The sequence below is a fragment of the Haemaphysalis longicornis genome, unplaced genomic scaffold (assembly GCF_048455015.1).
Source record: "Haemaphysalis longicornis isolate Haplotype H1 unplaced genomic scaffold, Haemaphysalis longicornis Haplotype H1 scaffold_1, whole genome shotgun sequence".
NCBI lineage: Eukaryota > Metazoa > Arthropoda > Arachnida > Ixodida > Ixodidae > Haemaphysalis > Haemaphysalis longicornis.
The window spans coordinates 93,576,327-93,601,900 of NW_027526203.1; positions in this window are offsets into that span (position 1 = coordinate 93,576,327).

The window sequence follows — 25,574 nt, forward strand, 5'->3', positions numbered from 1 at the left end:
TGTGGTTACTGGGGCAGCAGCAATGGTTGATAGCCGATGTCTTCGGTGTGGTCATCCTGTCGACACGTCGAACCCGTGCGTACGCCCACTTGAGTTGCGCAGGAGTATTCATCCGCTCCAAGTGCCGGTTTGGCGCCGATACTTGCGACGAAAAGGCAGGCCTGTGTGGTGAACAAATATTTCTGGATGAGCGACATCGTTCCGGCTGCCTCGCCGCGCCCACTGGTAAACTGCAGCCACGGGCGATCTCTTATAGGTTGGTCCGAAGACGTCACAGTCGCTGGAAAACCACAGTGCAGAACACTGAGACTGCACAGCTGTGGTTGTTGGGGCAGCAGCAATGGTTGATAGCCGATGTCTTCGGCGTGATAATCCTCTCGACACGTCGAACCCGTGCATACGCCTACTTGAGTTGCGCAGGACTATTCATCCGCTCCAAGTGCCGGTTTGGCGCCGATACTTGCGACGAAAAGGCGGACCTGTGTGGTGAACCAATATTTCAGGATGAGCGACATGGTTCCGGCTGCCTCGCCGTGCCCACTGGTGAACTGCAGCCACGGGCGATCTCTTATAGGTTGGTCCGATGACGTCACAGTCGCTGAAAAACCCCAGTGCAGAACACTGAGACTGCACAGCTGTGGTTACTGGGGCAGTAGCAATGGTTGATAGCCGATGTCTTCGGTGTGGTAATCCTCTCGACACGTCGAACCCGTGCATACGCCTACTTGAGTTGCGCAGGAGTATTCATCCGCTCCAAGGGCCGGTTTGGCGCCGATACTTGCGACGAAAAGGCCGGCCTGTGTGGTGAACAAATATTTCTGGATGAGCGACATGGTTCCGGCTGCCTCGTCGTGCCCACTGGTGAACTGCAGCCACGGGTTATCTCTTATAGGTTGGTCCGATGACGTCACAGTCGCTGGAAAACCCCAGTGCAGAACACTGAGACTGCACAGGTGTGGTTACTGGGGCAGCAGCAATGGTTGATAGCCGATGTCTTCGGTGTGGTAATTCTCTCGACACGTCGAACCCGTGCATACGTCTACTTGAGTTGCGCAGGAGTATTCATCCGCTCCAAGTGCCGGTTTGGCGCCGATACTTGCGACGAAAAGGCAGGCCTGCGTGGTTAACAAATATTTCTGGATGAGCGACATGGTTCCGGCTGGCTCGCCGTGCCAACTGGTGAACTGTAGCCACGGGCGATCTCTTATAGGTTGGTCCGATGACGTCACAGTCGCTGGAAAACCGCAGTGCAGAACACTGAGACTGCACAGCTGTGGTTACTGGGACAGCAGCAATGGTTGATAGCCGATGTCTTCGGTGTGGTAATCCTCTCGACACGTCGAACCCGTGCATACGCCTACTTGAGTTGCGCAGAAGTATTCATCCGCTCCAAGTGCCGGTTTGGCGCCGATACTTGCGACGAAAAGGCAGACCTGTGTGGTGAACAAATATTTCTGTATGAGCGACATGGTTCCGGCTGCCTCGTCGTGCCCACTGGTGAACTGCAGCCACGGGCGATCTCTTATAGGTTGGTCCGATGACGTCACAGTCGCTGGAAAACTCCAGTGCAGAACACTGAGACTGCACAGCTGTGGTTACTGGGGCAGCAGCAATGGTTGATAGCCGATGTCTTCGGTGTGGTAATCCTCTCGACACGTCGAAACCGTGCATACGCCTACTTGAGTTGCGCAGGAGTATTCATCCGCTCCAAGTGCCGGTTTGGCGCCGATACTTGCGACGAAAAGGCAGGCCTGTGTGGTGAACAAATATTTCTGTATGAGCGACATGGTTCCGGCTGCCTCGACGTGCCCCCTGGTGAACTGCAGCCACGGGCGATCTCCTATAGGTTGGTCCGATGACGTCAGAGTCGCTGGAAGACCCCATTGCAGAACACTGAGACTGCACAGCTGTGGTTACTGGGGCAGCAGCAATGGTTGATAGCCGATGTCTTCGGTGTGGTCATACTGTCGACACGTCGAACCCGTGCGTACGCCTACTTGAGTTGCGCAGGAGTATTCATCCGCTCCAAGTGCCGGTTTGGCGCCGATACTTGCGACGAAAAGGCAGGCCTGTGTGGTGAACAAATATTTCTGGATGAGCGACATCGTTCCGGCTGCCTCGCCGCGCCCACTGGTGAACTGCAGCCACGGGCGATCTCTTATAGGTTGGTCCGAAGACGTCACAGTCGCTGGAAAACCACAGTGCAGAACACTCAGACTGCACAGCTGTGGTTGTTGGGGCAGCAGCAATGGTTGATAGCCGATGTCTTCGGCGTGATAATCCTCTCGACACGTCGAACCCGTGCATACGCCTACTTGAGTTGCGCAGGAGTTTCATCCGCTCCAAGTGCCGGTTTGGCACCGATACTTGCGACGAAAAGGCAGGCCTGTGTGGTGAACAAATATTTCTGGATGAGTGACATGGTTCCGGCTGCCTCGCCGTGCCCACTGGTGAACTGCAGCCACGGGCGATCTCTTATAGGTTGGTCCGATGACGTCACAGTCGCTGGAAAACCACAGTGCAGAACACTGAGACTGCACAGCTGTGGTTACTGGGGCAGCAGCAATGGTTGATAGCCGATGTCTTCGGCGTGATAATCCTCTCGACACGTCGAACCCGTGCATACGCCTACTTGAGTTTCGCAGGAGTATTCATCCGCTCCAAGTGCCGGTTTGGCGCCGATACTTGCGACGAAAAGGCAGGCCTGTGTGGTGAACAAATATTTCTGGATGAGCGACATGGTTCCGGCTGCCTCGACGTGCCCCCTGGTGAAGTGCAGCCACGGGCGATCTTTATAGGTTGGTCCGATGACGTTACATTCGCTGGAAGACCCCAGTGCAGAACACTGAGACTGCACAGCTGTGGTTACTGCGGCAGCAGCAATGGTTGATAGCCGATGTCTTCGGTGTGGTAATCCTCTCGACACGTTGAACCCATGCATACGCCTACTTGAGTTGCGCAGGAGTATTCATCCGCTCCAAGTGCCGGTTTGGCGCCGATACTTGCGACGAAAAGGCAGACCTGTGTGGTGAACAAATATTTCTGTATGAGATACATGGTTCCGGCTGCCTCGTCGTGCCCACTGGTGAACTGCAGCCACGGGCGATCTCTTATAGGTTGGTCCGATGACGTCACAGTCGCTGGAAAACCCCAGTGCAGAACACTGAGCTGCGACTGCACAGCTGTGGTTACTGGGGCAGCAGCAATGGTTGATAGCCGATGTCTTCGGTGTGGTAATCCTCTCGACACGTCGAACCCGTGCATACGCCTACTTGAGTTGCGTAGGAGTATTCATCCGCTCCAAGTGCCGGTTTGGCGGCGATACTTGCGACGAAGAGGCAGGCCTGTGTGGTGAACAAATATTTCTGGATGAGCGACATGGTTCCGGCTGCCTCGCCGTGCCCACTGGTGAACTGCAGCCACGGGCGATCTTTTATAGCTTGGTCCGATGACGTCACAGTCACTGGAAGACCCCAGTGCAGAACACTGAGACTGCACAGCTGTGGTTGCTGGGGCAGCAGCAATGGTTGATAGCCGATGTCTTCGGCGTGATAATCCTATCGACACGTCGAACCCGTGCATACGCCTACTTGAGTTGCGGAGGAGTATTCATCCGCTCAAAGTGCCGGTTTGGCGCCGATACTTGCGACGAAAAGGCAGGCCTGTGTGGTGAACAAATATTTCTGGATGAGCGACATGGTTCCGGCTGCCTCGCCGTGCCCACTGGTGAACTGCAGCCACGGGCGATCTTTTATAGGTTGGTCCGATGACGTCACAGTCGCTGGAAGACCCCAGTGCAGAACACTGAGACTGCGCAGCTGCGGTTGCTGGGGCAGCAGCAATGGTTGATAGCCGATGTCTTCGGTGTGGTTATCCTCTCGACACGTTGAACCCATGCATACGCCTACTTGAGTTGCGCAGGCGTATTCATCCGCTCCAAGTGCCAATTTGGCGCCGATACTTGCGACGAAAAGGCAGACCTGTGTGGTGAACAAATATTTCAGGATGAGCGACATGGTTCCGGCTGCCTCGCCATGCCCACTGGTGAAGTGCAGCCACGGGCGATCTTTATAGGTTGGTCCGATGACGTTACAGTCGCTGGAAGACCCCAGTGCAGAACACTGAGACTGCACAGCTGTGGTTACTGCGGCAGCAGCAATGGTTGATAGCCGATGTCTTCGGTGTGGTAATCCTCTTGACACGTCGAACCCGTGCATACGCCTACTTGAGTTGCGCAGGAGTATTCATCCGCTCCAAGTGCCGGTTTGGCGCCGATACTTGCGACGAAAAGGCAGACCTGTGTGGTGAACAAATATTTCTGAATGAGATACATGGTTCCGGCTGCCTCGTCGTGCCCACTGGTGAACTGCAGCCACGGGCGATCTCTTATAGGTTGGTCCGATGACGTCACAGTCGCTGGAAAACCCCAGTGCAGAACACTGAGCTGAGACTGCACAGCTGTGGTTACTGGGGCAGCAGCAATGGTTGATAGCCGATGTCTTCGGTGTGGTAATCCTCTCGACACGTCGAACCCGTGCATACGCCTACTTGAGTTGCGCAGGAGTATTCATCCGCTCCAAGTGCCGGTTTGGCGGCGATACTTGCGACGAAGAGGCAGGCCTGTGTGGTGAACAAATATTTCTGGATGAGCGACATGGTTCCGGCTGCCTCGCCGTGCCCTCTGGTGAACTGCAGCCACGGGCGATCTTTTATAGGTTGGTCCGATGACGTCACAGTCACTGGAAGACCCCAGTGCAGAACACTGAGACTGCACAGCTGTGGTTGCTGGGGCAGCAGCAATGGTTGATAGCCGATGTCTTCGGCGTGATAATCCTATCGACACGTCGAACCCGTGCATACGCCTACTTGAGTTGCGGAGGAGTATTCATCCGCTCCAAGTGCCGGTATGGCGCCGATACTTGCGACGAAAAGGCAGGCCTGTGTGGTGAACAAATATTTCTGGATGAGCGACATGGTTCCGGCTGCCTGGACGTGCCCACTGGTGAACTGCAGCCACGGGCGATCTTTTATACGTTGGTCCGATGACGTCAGAGTCGCTGGAACACCCCATTGCAGAACACTGAGACTGCACAGCTGTGGTTACTGCGGCAGCAGCAATGGTTGATAGCCGATGTCTTCGGTGTGGTCATCAAAGTCGACACGTCGAACCCGTGCATACGCCTACTTGAGTTGCGCAGGAGTATTCATCCGCTCCAAGTGCCGGTTTGGCGCCGATACTTGCGACGATAAGGCAGACCTTTGTGGTGAACAAATATTTCCGGATGAGCGACATGGTTCCGGCTGCCTCGCCGTGCCCACAGGTGAACTGCAGCCACGGGCGATCTTTTATAGGTTGGTCCGATGACGTCACAGTGGCTGGAAGACCCCAGTGCAGAACACTGAGACTGCACAGCTGTGGTTGCTGGGGCAGCAGCAATGGTTGATAGCCGATGTCTTCGGCGTGATAATCCTCTCGACACGTCGAACCCGTGCATACGCCTACTTGAGTTGCGCAGGAGTATTCATCCGCTCCAAGTGCCGCTTTGGCGCCGATACTTGCGACGAAAAGGCAGGCCTGTGTGGTGAACAAGTATTTCTGGATGAGCGACATGGTTCCGGCTGCCTCGACGTGCCCACTGGTGAACTGCAGCCACGGGCGATCTTTTACAGGTTGGTCCGATGACGTCAGAGTCGCTGGAACACCCCATTGCAGAACACTGAGACTGCACAGCTGTGGTTACTGCGGCAGCAGCAATGGTTGATAGCCGATGTCTTCGGTGTGGTCATCCAGTCGACACGTCGAACCCGTGCATACGCCTACTTGAGTTGCGCAGAAGTATTCATCCGCTCCAAGTGCCGGTTTGGCGCCGATACTTGCGACGAAAAGGCAGACCTGTGTGGTGAACAAATATTTCAGGATGAGCGACATGGTTCCGGCTGCCTCGCCGTGCCCACTGGTGAACTGCAGCCACGGGCGATCTTTTATAGGTTGGTCCGATGACGTCACAGTCACTGGAAGACCCCAGTGCAGAACACTGAGACTGCACAGCTGTGGTTGCTGGGGCAGCAGCAATGGTTGATAGCCGATGTCTTCGGCGTGATAATCCTATCGACACGTCTAACCCGTGCATACGTCTACTTGAGTTGCGCAGGAGTATTCATCCGCTCCAAGTGCCAGTTTGGCGCCGATACTTGCGACGAAAAGGCAGGCCTGTGTGGTGAACAAATATTTCTGGATGAGCGACATGGTTCCGGCTGCCTCGCCGTGCCCACTGGTGAACTGCAGCCACGGGCGATCTTTTATAGGTTGGTCCGATGACGTCACAGTCACTGGAAGACCCCAGTGCAGAACACTGAGACTGCACAGCTGTGGTTGCTGGGGCAGCAGCAATGGTTGATAGCCGATGTCTTCGGCGTGATAATCCTATCGACACGTCTAACCCGTGCATACGCCTACTTGAGTTGCGCAGAAGTATTCATCCGCTCCAAGTGCCGGTTTGGCGCCGATTCTTGCGACGAAAAGGCAGACCTGTGTGCTGAACAAATATTTCTGTATGAGCGACATGGTTCCGGCTGCCTCGTCGTGCCCACTGGTGAACTGCAGCCACGGGCGATCTCTTACAGGTTGGTCCGATGACGTCACAGTCGCTGAAAAACCCCAGTGCAGAACACTGAGACTGCACAGCTGTGGTTACTGGGGCAGCAGCAATGGTTGATAGCCGATGTCTTCGGTGTGGTAATCCTCTCGACACGTTGAACCCATGCATACGCCTACTTGAGTTGCGCAGGCGTATTCATCCGCTCCAAGTGCCGGTTTGGCGCCGATACTTGCGACGAAAAGGCAGGCCTGCGTGGTTAACAAATATTTCTGGATGAGCGACATGGTTCCGGCTGGCTCGCCGTGCCAACTGGTGAACTGTAGCCACGGGCGATCTCTTATAGGTTGGTCCGATGACGTCACAGTCGCTGGAAAACCGCAGTGCAGAACACTGAGACTGCACAGCTGTGGTTACTGGGACAGCAGCAATGGTTGATAGCCGATGTCTTCGGTGTGGTAATCCTCTCGACACGTCGAACCCGTGCATACGCCTACTTGAGTTGCGCAGAAGTATTCATCCGCTCCAAGTGCCGGTTTGGCGCCGATACTTGCGACGAAAAGGCAGACCTGTGTGGTGAACAAATATTTCTGTATGAGCGACATGGTTCCGGCTGCCTCGTCGTGCCCACTGGTGAACTGCAGCCACGGGCGATCTCTTATAGGTTGGTCCGATGACGTCACAGTCGCTGGAAAACTCCAGTGCAGAACACTGAGACTGCACAGCTGTGGTTACTGGGGCAGCAGCAATGGTTGATAGCCGATGTCTTCGGTGTGGTAATCCTCTCGACACGTCGAAACCGTGCATACGCCTACTTGAGTTGCGCAGGAGTATTCATCCGCTCCAAGTGCCGGTTTGGCGCCGATACTTGCGACGAAAAGGCAGGCCTGTGTGGTGAACAAATATTTCTGTATGAGCGACATGGTTCCGGCTGCCTCGACGTGCCCCCTGGTGAACTGCAGCCACGGGCGATCTCCTATAGGTTGGTCCGATGACGTCAGAGTCGCTGGAAGACCCCATTGCAGAACACTGAGACTGCACAGCTGTGGTTACTGGGGCAGCAGCAATGGTTGATAGCCGATGTCTTTGGTGTGGTCATACTGTCGACACGTCGAACCCGTGCGTACGCCTACTTGAGTTGCGCAGGAGTATTCATCCGCTCCAAGTGCCGGTTTGGCGCCGATACTTGCGACGAAAAGGCAGGCCTGTGTGGTGAACAAATATTTCTGGATGAGCGACATCGTTCCGGCTGCCTCGCCGCGCCCACTGGTGAACTGCAGCCACGGGCGATCTCTTATAGGTTGGTCCGAAGACGTCACAGTCGCTGGAAAACCACAGTGCAGAACACTCAGACTGCACAGCTGTGGTTGTTGGGGCAGCAGCAATGGTTGATAGCCGATGTCTTCGGCGTGATAATCCTCTCGACACGTCGAACCCGTGCATACGCCTACTTGAGTTGCGCAGGAGTTTCATCCGCTCCAAGTGCCGGTTTGGCACCGATACTTGCGACGAAAAGGCAGGCCTGTGTGGTGAACAAATATTTCTGGATGAGTGACATGGTTCCGGCTGCCTCGCCGTGCCCACTGGTGAACTGCAGCCAAGGGCGATCTCTTATAGGTTGGTCCGATGACGTCACAGTCGCTGGAAAACCACAGTGCAGAACACTGAGACTGCACAGCTGTGGTTACTGGGGCAGCAGCAATGGTTGATAGCCGATGTCTTCGGCGTGATAATCCTCTCGACACGTCGAACCCGTGCATACGCCTACTTGAGTTTCGCAGGAGTATTCATCCGCTCCAAGTGCCGGTTTGGCGCCGATACTTGCGACGAAAAGGCAGGCCTGTGTGGTGAACAAATATTTCTGGATGAGCGACATGGTTCCGGCTGCCTCGACGTGCCCCCTGGTGAAGTGCAGCCACGGGCGATCTTTATAGGTTGGTCCGATGACGTTACATTCGCTGGAAGACCCCAGTGCAGAACACTGAGACTGCACAGCTGTGGTTACTGCGGCAGCAGCAATGGTTGATAGCCGATGTCTTCGGTGTGGTAATCCTCTCGACACGTCGAACCCGTGCATACGCCTACTTGAGTTGCGCAGGAGTATTCATCCGCTCCAAGTGCCGGTTTGGCGCCGATACTTGCGACGAAAAGGCAGACCTGTGTGGTGAACAAATATTTCTGTATGAGATACATGGTTCCGGCTGCCTCGTCGTGCCCACTGGTGAACTGCAGCCACGGGCGATCTCTTATAGGTTGGTCCGATGACGTCACAGTCGCTGGAAAACCCCAGTGCAGAACACTGAGCTGCGACTGCACAGCTGTGGTTACTGGGGCAGCAGCAATGGTTGATAGCCGATGTCTTCGGTGTGGTAATCCTCTCGACACGTCGAACCCGTGCATACGCCTACTTGAGTTGCGTAGGAGTATTCATCCGCTCCAAGTGCCGGTTTGGCGGCGATACTTGCGACGAAGAGGCAGGCCTGTGTGGTGAACAAATATTTCTGGATGAGCGACATGGTTCCGGCTGCCTCGCCGTGCCCACTGGTGAACTGCAGCCACGGGCGATCTTTTATAGCTTGGTCCGATGACGTCACAGTCACTGGAAGACCCCAGTGCAGAACACTGAGACTGCACAGCTGTGGTTGCTGGGGCAGCAGCAATGGTTGATAGCCGATGTCTTCGGCGTGATAATCCTATCGACACGTCGAACCCGTGCATACGCCTACTTGAGTTGCGGAGGAGTATTCATCCGCTCCAAGTGCCGGTTTGGCGCCGATACTTGCGACGAAAAGGCAGGCCTGTGTGGTGAACAAATATTTCTGGATGAGCGACATGGTTCCGGCTGCCTCGCCGTGCCCACTGGTGAACTGCAGCCACGGGCGATCTTTTATAGGTTGGTCCGATGACGTCACAGTCGCTGGAAGACCCCAGTGCAGAACACTGAGACTGCGCAGCTGCGGTTGCTGGGGCAGCAGCAATGGTTGATAGCCGATGTCTTCGGTGTGGTTATCCTCTCGACACGTTGAACCCATGCATACGCCTACTTGAGTTGCGCAGGCGTATTCATCCGCTCCAAGTGCCAATTTGGCGCCGATACTTGCGACGAAAAGGCAGACCTGTGTGGTGAACAAATATTTCAGGATGAGCGACATGGTTCCGGCTGCCTCGCCATGCCCACTGGTGAAGTGCAGCCACGGGCGATCTTTATAGGTTGGTCCGATGACGTTACAGTCGCTGGAAGACCCCAGTGCAGAACACTGAGACTGCACAGCTGTGGTTACTGCGGCAGCAGCAATGGTTGATAGCCGATGTCTTCGGTGTGGTAATCCTCTTGACACGTCGAACCCGTGCATACGCCTACCTGAGTTGCGCAGGAGTATTCATCCGCTCCAAGTGCCGGTTTGGCGCCGATACTTGCGACGAAAAGGCAGACCTGTGTGGTGAACAAATATTTCTGAATGAGATACATGGTTCCGGCTGCCTCGTCGTGCCCACTGGTGAACTGCAGCCACGGGCGATCTCTTATAGGTTGGTCCGATGACGTCACAGTCGCTGGAAAACCCCAGTGCAGAACACTGAGCTGAGACTGCACAGCTGTGGTTACTGGGGCAGCAGCAATGGTTGATAGCCGATGTCTTCGGTGTGGTAATCCTCTCGACACGTCGAACCCGTGCATACGCCTACTTGAGTTGCGCAGGAGTATTCATCCGCTCCAAGTGCCGGTTTGGCGGCGATACTTGCGACGAAGAGGCAGGCCTGTGTGGTGAACAAATATTTCTGGATGAGCGACATGGTTCCGGCTGCCTCGCCGTGCCCTCTGGTGAACTGCAGCCACGGGCGATCTTTTATAGGTTGGTCCGATGACGTCACAGTCACTGGAAGACCCCAGTGCAGAACACTGAGACTGCACAGCTGTGGTTGCTGGGGCAGCAGCAATGGTTGATAGCCGATGTCTTCGGCGTGATAATCCTATCGACACGTCGAACCCGTGCATACGCCTACTTGAGTTGCGGAGGAGTATTCATCCGCTCCAAGTGCCGGTATGGCGCCGATACTTGCGACGAAAAGGCAGGCCTGTGTGGTGAACAAATATTTCTGGATGAGCGACATGGTTCCGGCTGCCTGGACGTGCCCACTGGTGAACTGCAGCCACGGGCGATCTTTTATACGTTGGTCCGATGACGTCAGAGTCGCTGGAACACCCCATTGCAGAACACTGAGACTGCACAGCTGTGGTTACTGCGGCAGCAGCAATGGTTGATAGCCGATGTCTTCGGTGTGGTCATCAAAGTCGACACGTCGAACCCGTGCATACGCCTACTTGAGTTGCGCAGGAGTATTCATCCGCTCCAAGTGCCGGTTTGGCGCCGATACTTGCGACGATAAGGCAGACCTTTGTGGTGAACAAATATTTCCGGATGAGCGACATGGTTCCGGCTGCCTCGCCGTGCCCACAGGTGAACTGCAGCCACGGGCAATATTTTATAGGTTGGTCCGATGACGTCACAGTCGCTGGAAGACCCCAGTACAGAACACTGAGACTGCACAGCTGTGGTTACTGCAATAGCAGCAATGGTTGATAGCCGATGTCTTCGGTGTGGTAATCCTCTCGACACGTCGAACCCGTGCATACGCTTTCTTGAGTTGCGCAGGAGCATTAATCCGCTCCAAGTGCCGGTTTGGCGCCGATACTTGCGTCGAAAAGGCTGGCCTGTGTGGTGAACAAATATTTCTGGATGAGCGACATCGTTCCGGCTGCCTCGCCGTGCCCACTGGTGAACTGCAGCTACGAGCGATCTCTTATAGGTTGGTCCGATGACGTCACAGTCGCTGGAAAACCACAGTGCAGAACACTGAGACTGCACAGCTGTGGTTACTGGGGCAGCAGCAATGGTTGATAGACGATGTCTTCGGTGTGGTAATCCTCTCGACACGTCGAACCCGTGCATACGCCTACTTGAGTTGCGCAGGAGTATTCATCCGCTCCAAGTTCCGGTTTGGCGCCGATACTTACGACGAAAAGGCAGGCCTGTGTGGTGAACAAATATTTCTGGATGAGCGACATGGTTCCGGCTGCCTCGCCGTGCCCACTGGTGAACTGCAGCCACGGGCGATCTTTTATAGGTTGGTCCGATGACGTCACAGTGGCTGGAAGACCCCAGTGCAGAACACTGAGACTGCACAGCTGTGGTTGCTGGGGCAGCAGCAATGGTTGATAGCCGATGTCTTCGGCGTGATAATCCTCTCGACACGTCGAACCCGTGCATACGCCTACTTGAGTTGCGCAGGAGTATTCATCCGCTCCAAGTGCCGCTTTGGCGCCGATACTTGCGACGAAAAGGCAGGCCTGTGTGGTGAACAAGTATTTCTGGATGAGCGACATGGTTCCGGCTGCCTCGACGTGCCCACTGGTGAACTGCAGCCACGGGCGATCTTTTACAGGTTGGTCCGATGACGTCAGAGTCGCTGGAACACCCCATTGCAGAACACTGAGACTGCACAGCTGTGGTTACTGCGGCAGCAGCAATGGTTGATAGCCGATGTCTTCGGTGTGGTCATCCAGTCGACACGTCGAACCCGTGCATACGCCTACTTGAGTTGCGCAGAAGTATTCATCCGCTCCAAGTGCCGGTTTGGCGCCGATACTTGCGACGAAAAGGCAGACCTGTGTGGTGAACAAATATTTCAGGATGAGCGACATGGTTCCGGCTGCCTCGCCGTGCCCACTGGTGAACTGCAGCCACGGGCGATCTTTTATAGGTTGGTCCGATGACGTCACAGTCACTGGAAGACCCCAGTGCAGAACACTGAGACTGCACAGCTGTGGTTGCTGGGGCAGCAGCAATGGTTGATAGCCGATGTCTTCGGCGTGATAATCCTATCGACACGTCTAACCCGTGCATACGTCTACTTGAGTTGCGCAGGAGTATTCATCCGCTCCAAGTGCCAGTTTGGCGCCGATACTTGCGACGAAAAGGCAGGCCTGTGTGGTGAACAAATATTTCTGGATGAGCGACATGGTTCCGGCTGCCTCGCCGTGCCCACTGGTGAACTGCAGCCACGGGCGATCTTTTATAGGTTGGTCCGATGACGTCACAGTCACTGGAAGACCCCAGTGCAGAACACTGAGACTGCACAGCTGTGGTTGCTGGGGCAGCAGCAATGGTTGATAGCCGATGTCTTCGGCGTGATAATCCTATCGACACGTCTAACCCGTGCATACGCCTACTTGAGTTGCGCAGAAGTATTCATCCGCTCCAAGTGCCGGTTTGGCGCCGATTCTTGCGACGAAAAGGCAGACCTGTGTGCTGAACAAATATTTCTGTATGAGCGACATGGTTCCGGCTGCCTCGTCGTGCCCACTGGTGAACTGCAGCCACGGGCGATCTCTTACAGGTTGGTCCGATGACGTCACAGTCGCTGAAAAACCCCAGTGCAGAACACTGAGACTGCACAGCTGTGGTTACTGGGGCAGCAGCAATGGTTGATAGCCGATGTCTTCGGTGTGGTAATCCTCTCGACACGTTGAACCCATGCATACGCCTACTTGAGTTGCGCAGGCGTATTCATCCGCTCCAAGTGCCGATTTGGCGCCGATACTTGCGACGAAAAGGCAGACCTGTGTGGTGAACAAATATTTCAGGATGAGCGACATGGTTCCGGCTGCCTCGCCGTGCCCACTGGTGAACTGCAGCCACGGGCGATCTTTTATAGGTTGGTCCGATGACGTCACAGTCGCTTGAAGACCCCAGGGCAGAACACTGAGACTGCACAGCTGTGGTTGCTGGGGCAGCAGCAATGGTTGATAGCCGATGTCTTCGGCGTGATAATCCTATCGACACGTCGAACCCGTGCATACGCCTACTTGAGTTGCGGAGGAGTATTCATCCGCTCCAAGTGCCGGTATGGCGCCGATACTTGCGACGAAAAGGCAGGCCTGTGTGGTGAACAAATATTTCTGGATGAGCGACATGGTTCCGGCTGCCTGGACGTGCCCACTGGTGAACTGCAGCCACGGGCGATCTTTTATAGGTTGGTCCGATGACGTCAGAGTCGCTGGAACACCCCATTGCAGAACACTGAGACTGCACAGCTGTGGTTACTGCGGCAGCAGCAATGGTTGATAGCCGATGTCTTCGGTGTGGTCATCCAGTCGACACGTCGAACCCGTGCATACGCCTACTTGAGTTGCGCAGGAGTATTCATCCGCTCCAAGTGCCGGTTTGGCGCCGATACTTGCGACGATAAGGCAGACCTTTGTGGTGAACAAATATTTCCGGATGAGCGACATGGTTCCGGCTGCCTCGCCGTGCCCACAGGTGAACTGCAGCCACGGGCAATATTTTATAGGTTGGTCCGATGACGTCACAGTCGCTGGAAGACCCCAGTACAGAACACTGAGACTGCACAGCTGTGGTTACTGCAATAGCAGCAATGGTTGATAGCCGATGTCTTCGGTGTGGTAATCCTCTCGACACGTCGAACCCGTGCATACGCTTTCTTGAGTTGCGCAGGAGCATTAATCCGCTCCAAGTGCCGGTTTGGCGCCGATACTTGCGTCGAAAAGGCAGGCCTGTGTGGTGAACAAATATTTCTGGATGAGCGACATCGTTCCGGCTGCCCCGCCGTGCCCACTGGTGAACTGCAGCTACGGGCGATCTCTTATAGGTTGGTCCGATGACGTCACAGTCGCTGGAAAACCACAGTGCAGAACACTGAGACTGCACAGCTGTGGTTACTGGGGCAGCAGCAATGGTTGATAGACGATGTCTTCGGTGTGGTAATCCTCTCGACACGTCGAACCCGTGCATACGCCTACTTGAGTTGCGCAGGAGTATTCATCCGCTCCAAGTTCCGGTTTGGCGCCGATACTTACGACGAAAAGGCAGGCCTGTGTGGTGAACAAATATTTCTGGATGAGCGACATGGTTCCGGCTGCCTCGCCGTGCCCACTGGTGAACTGCAGCCACGGGCGATCTTTTATAGGTTGGTCCGATGACGTCACAGTGGCTGGAAGACCCCAGTGCAGAACACTGAGACTGCACAGCTGTGGTTGCTGGGGCAGCAGCAATGGTTGATAGCCGATGTCTTCGGCGTGATAATCCTCTCGACACGTCGAACCCGTGCATACGCCTACTTGAGTTGCGCAGGAGTATTCATCCGCTCCAAGTGCCGTTTGGCGCCGATACTTGCGACGAAAAGGCAGGCCTGTGTGGTGAACAAGTATTTCTGGATGAGCGACATGGTTCCGGCTGCCTCGACGTGCCCACTGGTGAACTGCAGCCACGGGCGATCTTTTACAGGTTGGTCCGATGACGTCAGAGTCGCTGGAACACCCCATTGCAGAACACTGAGACTGCACAGCTGTGGTTACTGCGGCAGCAGCAATGGTTGATAGCCGATGTCTTCGGTGTGGTCATCCAGTCGACACGTCGAACCCGTGCATACGCCTACTTGAGTTGCGCAGAAGTATTCATCCGCTCCAAGTGCCGGTTTGGCGCCGATACTTGCGACGAAAAGGCAGACCTGTGTGGTGAACAAATATTTCAGGATGAGCGGCATCGTTCCGGCTGCCTCGCCGTGCCCACAGGTGAACTGCAGCCACGGGCGATCTTTTATAGGTTGGTCCGATGACGTCACAGTCGCTGGAAAACCCCAGTGCAGAACACTGAGACTGCACAGCTGTGGTTACTGGGGCAGCAGCAGTGGTTGATAGCCGATGTCTTCGGTGTGGTCATCCTGTCGACACGTCGAACCCGTGCATACGTCTACTTGAGTTGCGCAGGAGTATTCATCCGCTCCAAGTGCCAGTTTGGCGCCGATACTTGCGACGAAAAGGCAGGCCTGTGTGGTGAACAAATATTTCTGGATGAGCGACATGGTTCCGGCTGCCTCGCCGTGCCCACTGGTGAACTGCAGCCACGGGCGATCTTTTATAGGTTGGTCCGATGATGTCACAGTCACTGGAAGACCCCAGTGCAGAACACTGAGACTGCACAGCTGTGGTTGCTGGGGCAGCAGCAATGGTTGATAGCCGATGTTTTCGGCGTGATAATCCTATCGACACGTCTAACCCGTGCATACGCCTACTTGAGTTGCGCAGAAGTATTCATCCGCTCCAAGTGCCGGTTTGGCGCCGATTCTTGCGACGAAAAGGCAGACCTGTGTGCTGAACAAATATTTCTGTATGAGCGACATGGTTCCGGCTGCCTCGTCGTGCCCACTGGTGAACTGCAGCCACGGGCGATCTCTTACAGGTTGGTCCGATGACGTCACAGTCGCTGAAAAACCCCAGTGAAGAACACTGAGACTGCACAGCTGTGGTTACTGGGGCAGCAGCAATGGTTGATAGCCGATGTCTTCGGTGTGGTAATCCTCTCGACACGTTGAACCCATGCATACGCCTACTTGAGTTGCGCAGGCGTATTCATCCGCTCCAAGTGCCGATTTGGCGCCGATACTTGCGACGAAAAGGCAGACCTGTGTGGTGAACAAATATTTCAGGATGAGCGACATGGTTCCGGCTGCCTCGCCGTGCCCACTGGTGAACTGCAGCCACGGGCGATCTTTTATAGGTTGGTCCGATGACGTCACAGTCGCTTGAAGACCCCAGGGCAGAACACTGAGACTGCACAGCTGTGGTTGCTGGGGCAGCAGCAATGGTTGATAGCCGATGTCTTCGTTGTGGTAATCCTCTCGACACGTTGAACCCGTGCATACGCCTACTTGAGTTGCGCAGGCGTATTCACCCGCTTCAAGTGCCGGTTTGGCGCCCATACTTGCCACGAAAAGGCAGACCTGTGTGGTGAACAAATATTTCTGCATGAGCGACATGGTTCCGGCTGCCTCGCCGAGCCCACTGGTGAACTGCAGCCACGGGCGATCTCTTATAGGTTGGTCCGATGACGTCACAGTCGCTGGAAGACCCCAGTGCAGAACACTGAGACTGCACAGCTGTGGTTGCTGGGGCAGCAGCAATGGTTGATAGCCGATGTCTTCCGTGTGGCAATCCTATCGACACGTTGAACCCGTGCATACGCCTTCTTGTGTTGCGCAGGCGTATTCGTCCGCTCCAAGTGCTGGTTTGGCTCCCATACTTGTGACGAAAAGGCAGACCTGTGTGGTGAACAAATATTTCAGGATGAGCGACATGGTTCCGGCTGCCTCGCCCTGCCCACTGGTGAACTGCAGCCACGGGCGATCTTTTATAGGTTGGTCCGATGACGTCACAGTCGCTGGAAGACCCCAGTGCAGAACACTGAGACTGCACAGCTGTGGTTGCTGGGGCAGCAGCAATGGTTGATAGCCGATGTCTTCCGTGTGGCAATCCTATCGACACGTTGAACCCGTGCATACGCCTTCTTGTGTTGCGCAGGCGTATTCGTCCGCTCCAAGTGCTGGTTTGGCTCCCATACTTGTGACGAAAAGGCAGACCTGTGTGGTGAACAAATATTTCAGGATGAGCGACATGGTTCCGGCTGACCTCGCCCTTCCCCCTTGTGAACTGCAGCCACGGGCGATCTTTTATAGGTTGGTCCGATGACGTCACAGTCGCTGGAAGACCCCAGTGCAGAACACTGAGACTGCACAGCTGTGGTTGCTGGGGCAGCAGCAATGGTTGATAGCCGATGTCTTAGGTGTGGCATCCTATCGACACGTTGAACCCATGCATATGCCTACTTGAGTTGCGCAGGCGTATTCATCCGCTCCAAGTGCCGGTTTGGCGCCCATACTTGCCACGAAAAGGCAGACCTGTGTGGTGAACAAATATTTCTGGATGAGCGACATGGTTCCGGCTGCCTCGCCGTGCCCACTGGTGAACTGCAGCCACGGGCGATCTTTTATAGGTTGGTCCGATGACGTCACAGTCACTGGAAGACCCCAGTGCAGAACACTGAGACTGCACAGCTGTGGTTGCTGGGGCAGCAGCAATGGTTGATAGCCGATGTCTTCGGCGTGATAATCCTATCGACACGTCTAACCCGTGCATACGCCTACTTGAGTTGCGCAGAAGTATTCATCCGCTCCAAGTGCCGGTTTGGCGCCGATTCTTGCGACGAAAAGGCAGACCTGTGTGCTGAACAAATATTTCTGTATGAGCGACATGGTTCCGGCTGCCTCGTCGTGCCCACTGGTGAACTGCAGCCACGGGCGATCTCTTACAGGTTGGTCCGATGACGTCACAGTCGCTGAAAAACCCCAGTGCAGAACACTGAGACTGCACAGCTGTGGTTACTGGGGCAGCAGCAATGGTTGATAGCCGATGTCTTCGGTGTGGTAATCCTCTCGACACGTTGAACCCATGCATACGCCTACTTGAGTTGCGCAGGCGTATTCACCCGCTCCAAGTGCCGATTTGGCGCCGATACTTGCGACGAAAAGGCAGACCTGTGTGGTGAACAAATATTTCAGGATGAGCGACATGGTTCCGGCTGCCTCGCCGTGCCCACTGGTGAACTGCAGCCACGGGCGATCTTTTATAGGTTGGTCCGATGACGTCACAGTCGCTTGAAGACCCCAGGGCAGAACACTGAGACTGCACAGCTGTGGTTGCTGGGGCAGCAGCAATGGTTGATAGCCGATGTCTTCGGCGTGATAATCCTATCGACACGTCGAACCCGTGCATACGCCTACTTGAGTTGCGGAGGAGTATTCATCCGCTCCAAGTGCCGGTATGGCGCCGATACTTGCGACGAAAAGGCAGGCCTGTGTGGTGAACAAATATTTCTGGATGAGCGACATGGTTCCGGCTGCCTGGACATGCCCACTGGTGAACTGCAGCCACGGGCGATCTTTTATAGGTTGGTCCGATGACGTCAGAGTCGCTGGAACACCCCATTGCAGAACACTGAGACTGCACAGCTGTGGTTACTGCGGCAGCAGCAATGGTTGATAGCCGATGTCTTCGGTGTGGTCATCCAGTCGACACGTCGAACCCGTGCATACGCCTACTTGAGTTGCGCAGGAGTATTCATCCGCTCCAAGTGCCGGTTTGGCGCCGATACTTGCGACGATAAGGCAGACCTTTGTGGTGAACAAATATTTCCGGATGAGCGACATGGTTCCGGCTGCCTCGCCGTGCCCACAGGTGAACTGCAGCCACGGGCAATATTTTATAGGTTGGTCCGATGACGTCACAGTCGCTGGAAGACCCCAGTACAGAACACTGAGACTGCACAGCTGTGGTTACTGCAATAGCAGCAATGGTTGATAGCCGATGTCTTCGGTGTGGTAATCCTCTCGACACGTCGAACCCGTGCATACGCTTTCTTGAGTTGCGCAGGAGCATTAATCCGCTCCAAGTGCCGGTTTGGCGCCGATACTTGCGTCGAAAAGGCAGGCCTGTGTGGTGAACAAATATTTCTGGATGAGCGACATCGTTCCGGCTGCCTCGCCGTGCCCACTGGTGAACTGCAGCTACGGGCGATCTCTTATAGGTTGGTCCGATGACGTCACAGTCGCTGGAAAACCACAGTGCAGAACACTGAGACTGCACAGCTGTGGTTACTGGGGCAGCAGCAATGGTTGATAGACGATGTCTTCGGTGTGGTAATCCTCTCGACACGTCGAACCCGTGCATACGCCTACTTGAGTTGCGCAGGAGTATTCATCCGCTCCAAGTTCCGGTTTGGCGCCGATACTTACGACGAAAAGGCAGGCCTGTGTGGTGAACAAATATTTCTGGATGAGCGACATGGTTCCGGCTGCCTCGCCGTGCCCACTGGTGAACTGCAGCCACGGGCGATCTTTTATAGGTTGGTCCGATGACGTCACAGTGGCTGGAACACCCCAGTGCAGAACACTGAGACTGCACAGCTGTGGTTGCTGGAACAGCAGCAATGGTTGATAGCCGATGTCTTCGGCGTGATAATCCTCTCGACACGTCGAACCCGTGCATACGCCTACTTGAGTTGCGCAGGAGTATTCATCCGCTCCAAGTGCCGGTTTGGCGCCGATACTTGCGACGAAAAGGCAGGCCTGTGTGGTGAACAAGTATTTCTGGATGAGCGACATGGTTCCGGCTGCCTCGACGTGCCCACTGGTGAACTGCAGCCACGGGCGATCTTTTACAGGTTGGTCCGATGACGTCAGAGTCGCTGGAACACCCCATTGCAGAACACTGAGACTGCACAGCTGTGGTTACTGCGGCAGCAGCAATGGTTGATAGCCGATGTCTTCGGTGTGGTCATCCAGTCGACACGTCGAACCCGTGCATACGCCTACTTGAGTTGCGCAGAAGTATTCATCCGCTCCAAGTGCCGGTTTGGCGCCGATACTTGCGACGAAAAGGCAGACCTGTGTGGTGAACAAATATTTCAGGATGAGCGGCATCGTTCCGGCTGCCTCGCCGTGCCCACGGGTGAACTGCAGCCACGGGCGATCTTTTATAGGTTGGTCCGATGACGTCACAGTCGCTGGAAAACCCCAGTGCAGAACACTGAGACTGCACAGCTGTGGTTACTGGGGCAGCAGCAGTGGTTGATAGCCGATGTCTTCGGTGTGGTCATCCTGTCGACACGTCGAACCCGTGCATACGTCTACTTGAGTTGCGCAGGAGTATTCATCCGCTCCAAGTGCCAGTTTGGCGCCGATACTTGCGACGAAAAGGCAGGCCTGTGTGGTGAACAAATATTTCTGGATGAGCGACATGGTTCCGGCTGCCTCGCCGTGCCCACTGGTGAACTGCAGCCACGGGCGATCTTTTATAGGTTGGTCCGATGATGTCACAGTCGCTGAAAAACCCCAGTGAAGAACACTGAGACTGCACAGCTGTGGTTACTGGGGCAGCAGCAATGGTTGATAGCCGATGTCTTCGGTGTGGTAATCCTCTCGACACGTTGAACCCATGCATACGCCTACTTGAGTTGCGCAGGCGTATTCATCCGCTCCAAGTGCCGATTTGGCGCCGATACTTGCGACGAAAAGGCAGACCTGTGTGGTGAACAAATATTTCAGGATGAGCGACATGGTTCCGGCTGCCTCGCCGTGCCCACTGGTGAACTGCAGCCACGGGCGATCTTTTATAGGTTGGTCCGATGACGTCACAGTCGCTTGAAGACCCCAGGGCAGAACACTGAGACTGCACAGCTGTGGTTGCTGGGGCAGCAGCAATGGTTGATAGCCGATGTCTTCGTTGTGGTAATCCTCTCGACACGTTGAACCCGTGCATACGCCTACTTGAGTTGCGCAGGCGTATTCATCCGCTTCAAGTGCCGGTTTGGCGCCCATACTTGCCACGAAAAGGCAGACCTGTGTGGTGAACAAATATTTCTGCATGAGCGACATGGTTCCGGCTGCCTCGCCGAGCCCACTGGTGAACTGCAGCCACGGGCGATCTCTTATAGGTTGGTCCGATGACGTCACAGTCGCTGGAAGACCCCAGTGCAGAACACTGAGACTGCACAGCTGTGGTTGCTGGGGCAGCAGCAATGGTTGATAGCCGATGTCTTCCGTGTGGCAATCCTATCGACACGTTGAACCCGTGCATACGCCTTCTTGTGTTGCGCAGGCGTATTCGTCCGCTCCAAGTGCTGGTTTGGCTCCCATACTTGTGACGAAAAGGCAGACCTGTGTGGTGAACAAATATTTCAGGATGAGCGACATGGTTCCGGCTGCCTCGCCCTGCCCACTGGTGAACTGCAGCCACGGGCGATCTTTTATAGGTTGGTCCGATGACGTCACAGTCGCTGGAAGACCCCAGTGCAGAACACTGAGACTGCACAGCTGTGGTTGCTGGGGCAGCAGCAATGGTTGATAGCCGATGTCTTCCGTGTGGCAATCCTATCGACACGTTGAACCCGTGCATACGCCTTCTTGTGTTGCGCAGGCGTATTCGTCCGCTCCAAGTGCTGGTTTGGCTCCCATACTTGTGACGAAAAGGCAGACCTGTGTGGTGAACAAATATTTCAGGATGAGCGACATGGTTCCGGCTGACCTCGCCCTTCCCCCTTGTGAACTGCAGCCACGGGCGATCTTTTATAGGTTGGTCCGATGACGTCACAGTCGCTGGAAGACCCCAGTGCAGAACACTGAGACTGCACAGCTGTGGTTGCTGGGGCAGCAGCAATGGTTGATAGCCGATGTCTTAGGTGTGGCATCCTATCGACACGTTGAACCCATGCATATGCCTACTTGAGTTGCGCAGGCGTATTCATCCGCTCCAAGTGCCGGTTTGGCGCCCATACTTGCCACGAAAAGGCAGACCTGTGTGGTGAACAAATATTTCTGGATGAGCGACATGGTTCCGGCTGCCTCGCCGTGCCCACTGGTGAACTGCAGCCACGGGCGATCTTTTATAGGTTGGTCCGATGACGTCACAGTGGCTGGAAGACCCCAGTGCAGAACACTGAGACTGCACAGCTGTGGTTGCTGGGGCAGCAGCAATGGTTGATAGCCGATGTCTTCGGCGTGATAATCCTCTCGACACGTCGAACCCGTGCATACCCCTACTTGAGTTGCGCAGGAGTATTCATCCGCTCCAAGTGCCGGTTTGGCGCCGATACTTGCGACGAAAAGGCAGGCCTGTGTGGTGAACAAATATTTCTGGATGAGCGACATGGTTCCGGGTGCCTCGACGTGCCCACTGGTGAACTGCAGCCACGGGCGATCTTTTACAGGTTGGTCCGATGACGTCAGAGTCGCTGGAACACCCCATTGCAGAACACTGAGACTGCACAGCTGTGGTTACTGCGGCAGCAGCAATGGTTGATAGCCGATGTCTTCGGTGTGGTCATCCAGTCGACACGTCGAACCCGTGCATACGCCTACTTGAGTTGCGCAGGAGTATTCATCCGCTCCAAGTGCCGGTTTGGCGCCGATACTTGCGACGAAAAGGCAGACCCGTGTGGTGAACAAATATTTCAGGATGAGCGGCATGGTTCCGGCTGCCTCGCCGTGCCCACAGGTGAAGTGCAGCCACGGGCGATCTTTTATAGGTTGGTCCGATGACGTCACAGTCGCTGGAAAACCCCAGTGCAGAACACTGAGACTGCACAGCTGTGGTTACTGGGGCAGCAGCAATGGTTGATAGCCGATGTCTTCGGTGTGGTCATCCTGTCGACACGTCGAACCCGTGCATACGTCTACTTGAGTTGCGCAGGAGTATTCATCCGCTCCAAGTGCCAGTTTGACGCCGATACTTGCGACGAAAAGGCAGACCCGTGTGGTGAACAAATATTTCAGGATGAGCGACATGGTTCCGGCTGCCTCGCCGTGCCCAGTGGTGAACTGCAGCCACGGGCGATCTTTTATAGGTTGGTCCGATGACGTCACAGTCGCTGGAAGACCCCAGTGCAGAAGACGGAGACTGCACAGCTGTGGTTGCTGGGGCAGCAGCAATGGTTGATAGCCGATGTCTTCGTTGTGGTAATCCTCTCGACACGTTGAACCCGTGCATACGCCTACTTGAGTTGCGCAGGCGTATTCATCCGCTCCAAGTGCCGGTTTGGCGCCCATACTTGCCACGAAAAGGCAGACCTGTGTGGTGAACAAATATTTCTGCATGAGCGACATGGTTCCGGCTGCCTCGCCGAGCCCACTGGTGAACTGCAGCCACGGGTGATCTCTTATAGGTTGGTCCGATGACGTCACAGTCGCTAGAAGACCCCAGTGCAGAACACTGAGACTGCACAGCTGTGGTTGCTGGGGCAGCAGCAATGGTTGATAGCCGATGTCTTCCGTGTGGCAATCCTATCGACACGTTGAACCCGTGCATACGCCTTCTTGAGTTGCGCAGGCGTATTCGTCCGCTCCAAGTGCTGGTTTGGCTCCCATACTTGTGACGAAAAGGCAGACCTGTGTGGTGAACAAATATTTCAGGATGAGCGACATGGTTCCGGCTGCCTCGCCCTGCCCACTGGTGAACTGCAGCCACGGGCGATCTTTTATAGGTTGGTCCGATGACGTCACAGTCGCTGGAAGACCCCAGTGCAGAACACTGAGACTGCACAGCTGTGGTTGCTGGGGCAGCAGCAATGGTTGATAGCCGATGTCTTCCGTGTGGCAATCCTATCGACACGTTGAACCCGTGCATACGCCTTCTTGAGTTGCGCAGGCGTATTCGTCCGCTCCAAGTGCCGGTTTGGCGCCCATACTTGCCACGAAAAGGCAGACCTGTGTGGTGAACAAATATTTCTGCATGAGCGACATGGTTCCGGCTGCCTCGCCGAGCCCACTGGTGAACTGCAGCCACGGGCGATCTCTTATAGGTTGGTCCGATGACGTCACAGTCGCTGGACGACCCGAGTTCAGAACACTGAGACTGCACAGCTGTGGTTGCTGGTGCAGCAGCAATGGTTGATAGCCGATGTCTTCGGTGTGGCAATCCTCTCGACACGTTGAACCCATCCATATGCCTACTTAAGTTCGCTGGCGTATTCATCCGCTCCAAGTGCCGGTTTGGCGCCCATACTTGCGACGAAAAGGCAGACCTGTGTGGTGAACAAATATTTCTGCATGAGCGACATGGTTCCGGCTGCCTCGCCGAGCCCACTGGTGAACTGCAGCCACGGGCGATCTCTTATAGGTTGGTCCGATGACGTCACAGTCGCTGAAAAACCCCAGTGCAGAACACTGAGACTGCACAGCTGTGGTTACTGGGGCAGTAGCAATGGTTGATAGCCGATGTCTTCGGTGTGGTAATCCTCTCGACACGTCGAACCCGTGCATAAGCCTACTTGAGTTGCGCAGGAGTATTCATCCGCTCCAAGGGCCGGTTTGGCGCCGATACTTGCGACGAAAAGGCCGGCCTGTGTGGTGAACAAATATTTCTGGATGAGCGACATGGTTCCGGCTGCCTCGTCGTGCCCACTGGTGAACGGCAGCCACGGGTTATCTCTTATAGGTTGGTCCGATGACGTCACAGTCGCTGGAAAACCCCAGTGCAGAACACTGAGACTGCACAGGTGTGGTTACTGGGGCAGCAGCAATGGTTGATAGCCGATGTCTTCGGTGTGGTAATTCTCTCGACACGTCGAACCCGTGCATACGTCTACTTGAGTTGCGCAGGAGTATTCATCCGCTCCAAGTGCCGGTTTGGCGCCGATACTTGCGACGAAAAGGCAGGCCTGTGTGGTGAACAAATATTTCTGGATGAGCGACATGGTTCCGGCTGCCTCGCCGTGCCAACTGGTGAACTGCAGCCACGGGCGATCTCTTATAGGTTGGTCCGATGACGTCACAGTCGCTGGAAAACCGCAGTGCAGAACACTGAGACTGCACAGCTGTGGTTACTGGGGCAGCAGCAATGGTTGATAGCCGATGTCTTCGGTGTGGTAATCCTCTCGACACGTCGAACCCGTGCATACGCCTACTTGAGTTGCGCAGAAGTATTCATCCGCTCCAAGTGCCGGTTTGGCGCCGATACTTGCGACGAAAAGGCAGACCTGTGTGGTGAACAAATATTTCTGTATGAGCGACATGGTTCCGGCTGCCTCGTCGTGCCCACTGGTGAACTGCAGCCATGGGCGATCTCTTAAAGGTTGGTCCGATGACGTCACAGTCGCTGGAAAACCCCAGTGCAGAACACTGAGACTGCACAGCTGTGGATACTGGGGCAGCAGCAATGGTTTATAGCCGATGTCTTCGGTGTGGTAATCCTCTCGACACGTCGAACCCGTGCATACGCCTACTTGAGTTGCGCAGGAGTATTCATCCGCTCCAAGTGCCGGTTTGGCACCGATACTTGCGACGAAAAGGCAGACCTGTGTGGTGAACGAATATTTCTGTATGAGCGACATGGTTCCGGCTCCCTCGTCGTGCCCACTGGTGAACTGCAGCCACGGGCGATCTCTTATAGCTTGGTCCGATGACGCCACAGTCGCTGGAAGACCCCAGTGCAGAACACTGAGACTGCACAGCTGTGGTTGCTGGGGCAGCAGCAATGGTTGATAGCCGATGTCTTAGGTGTGGCATCCTATCGACACGTTGAACCCATGCATATGCCTACTTGAGTTGCGCAGGCGTATTCGTCCGCACCAA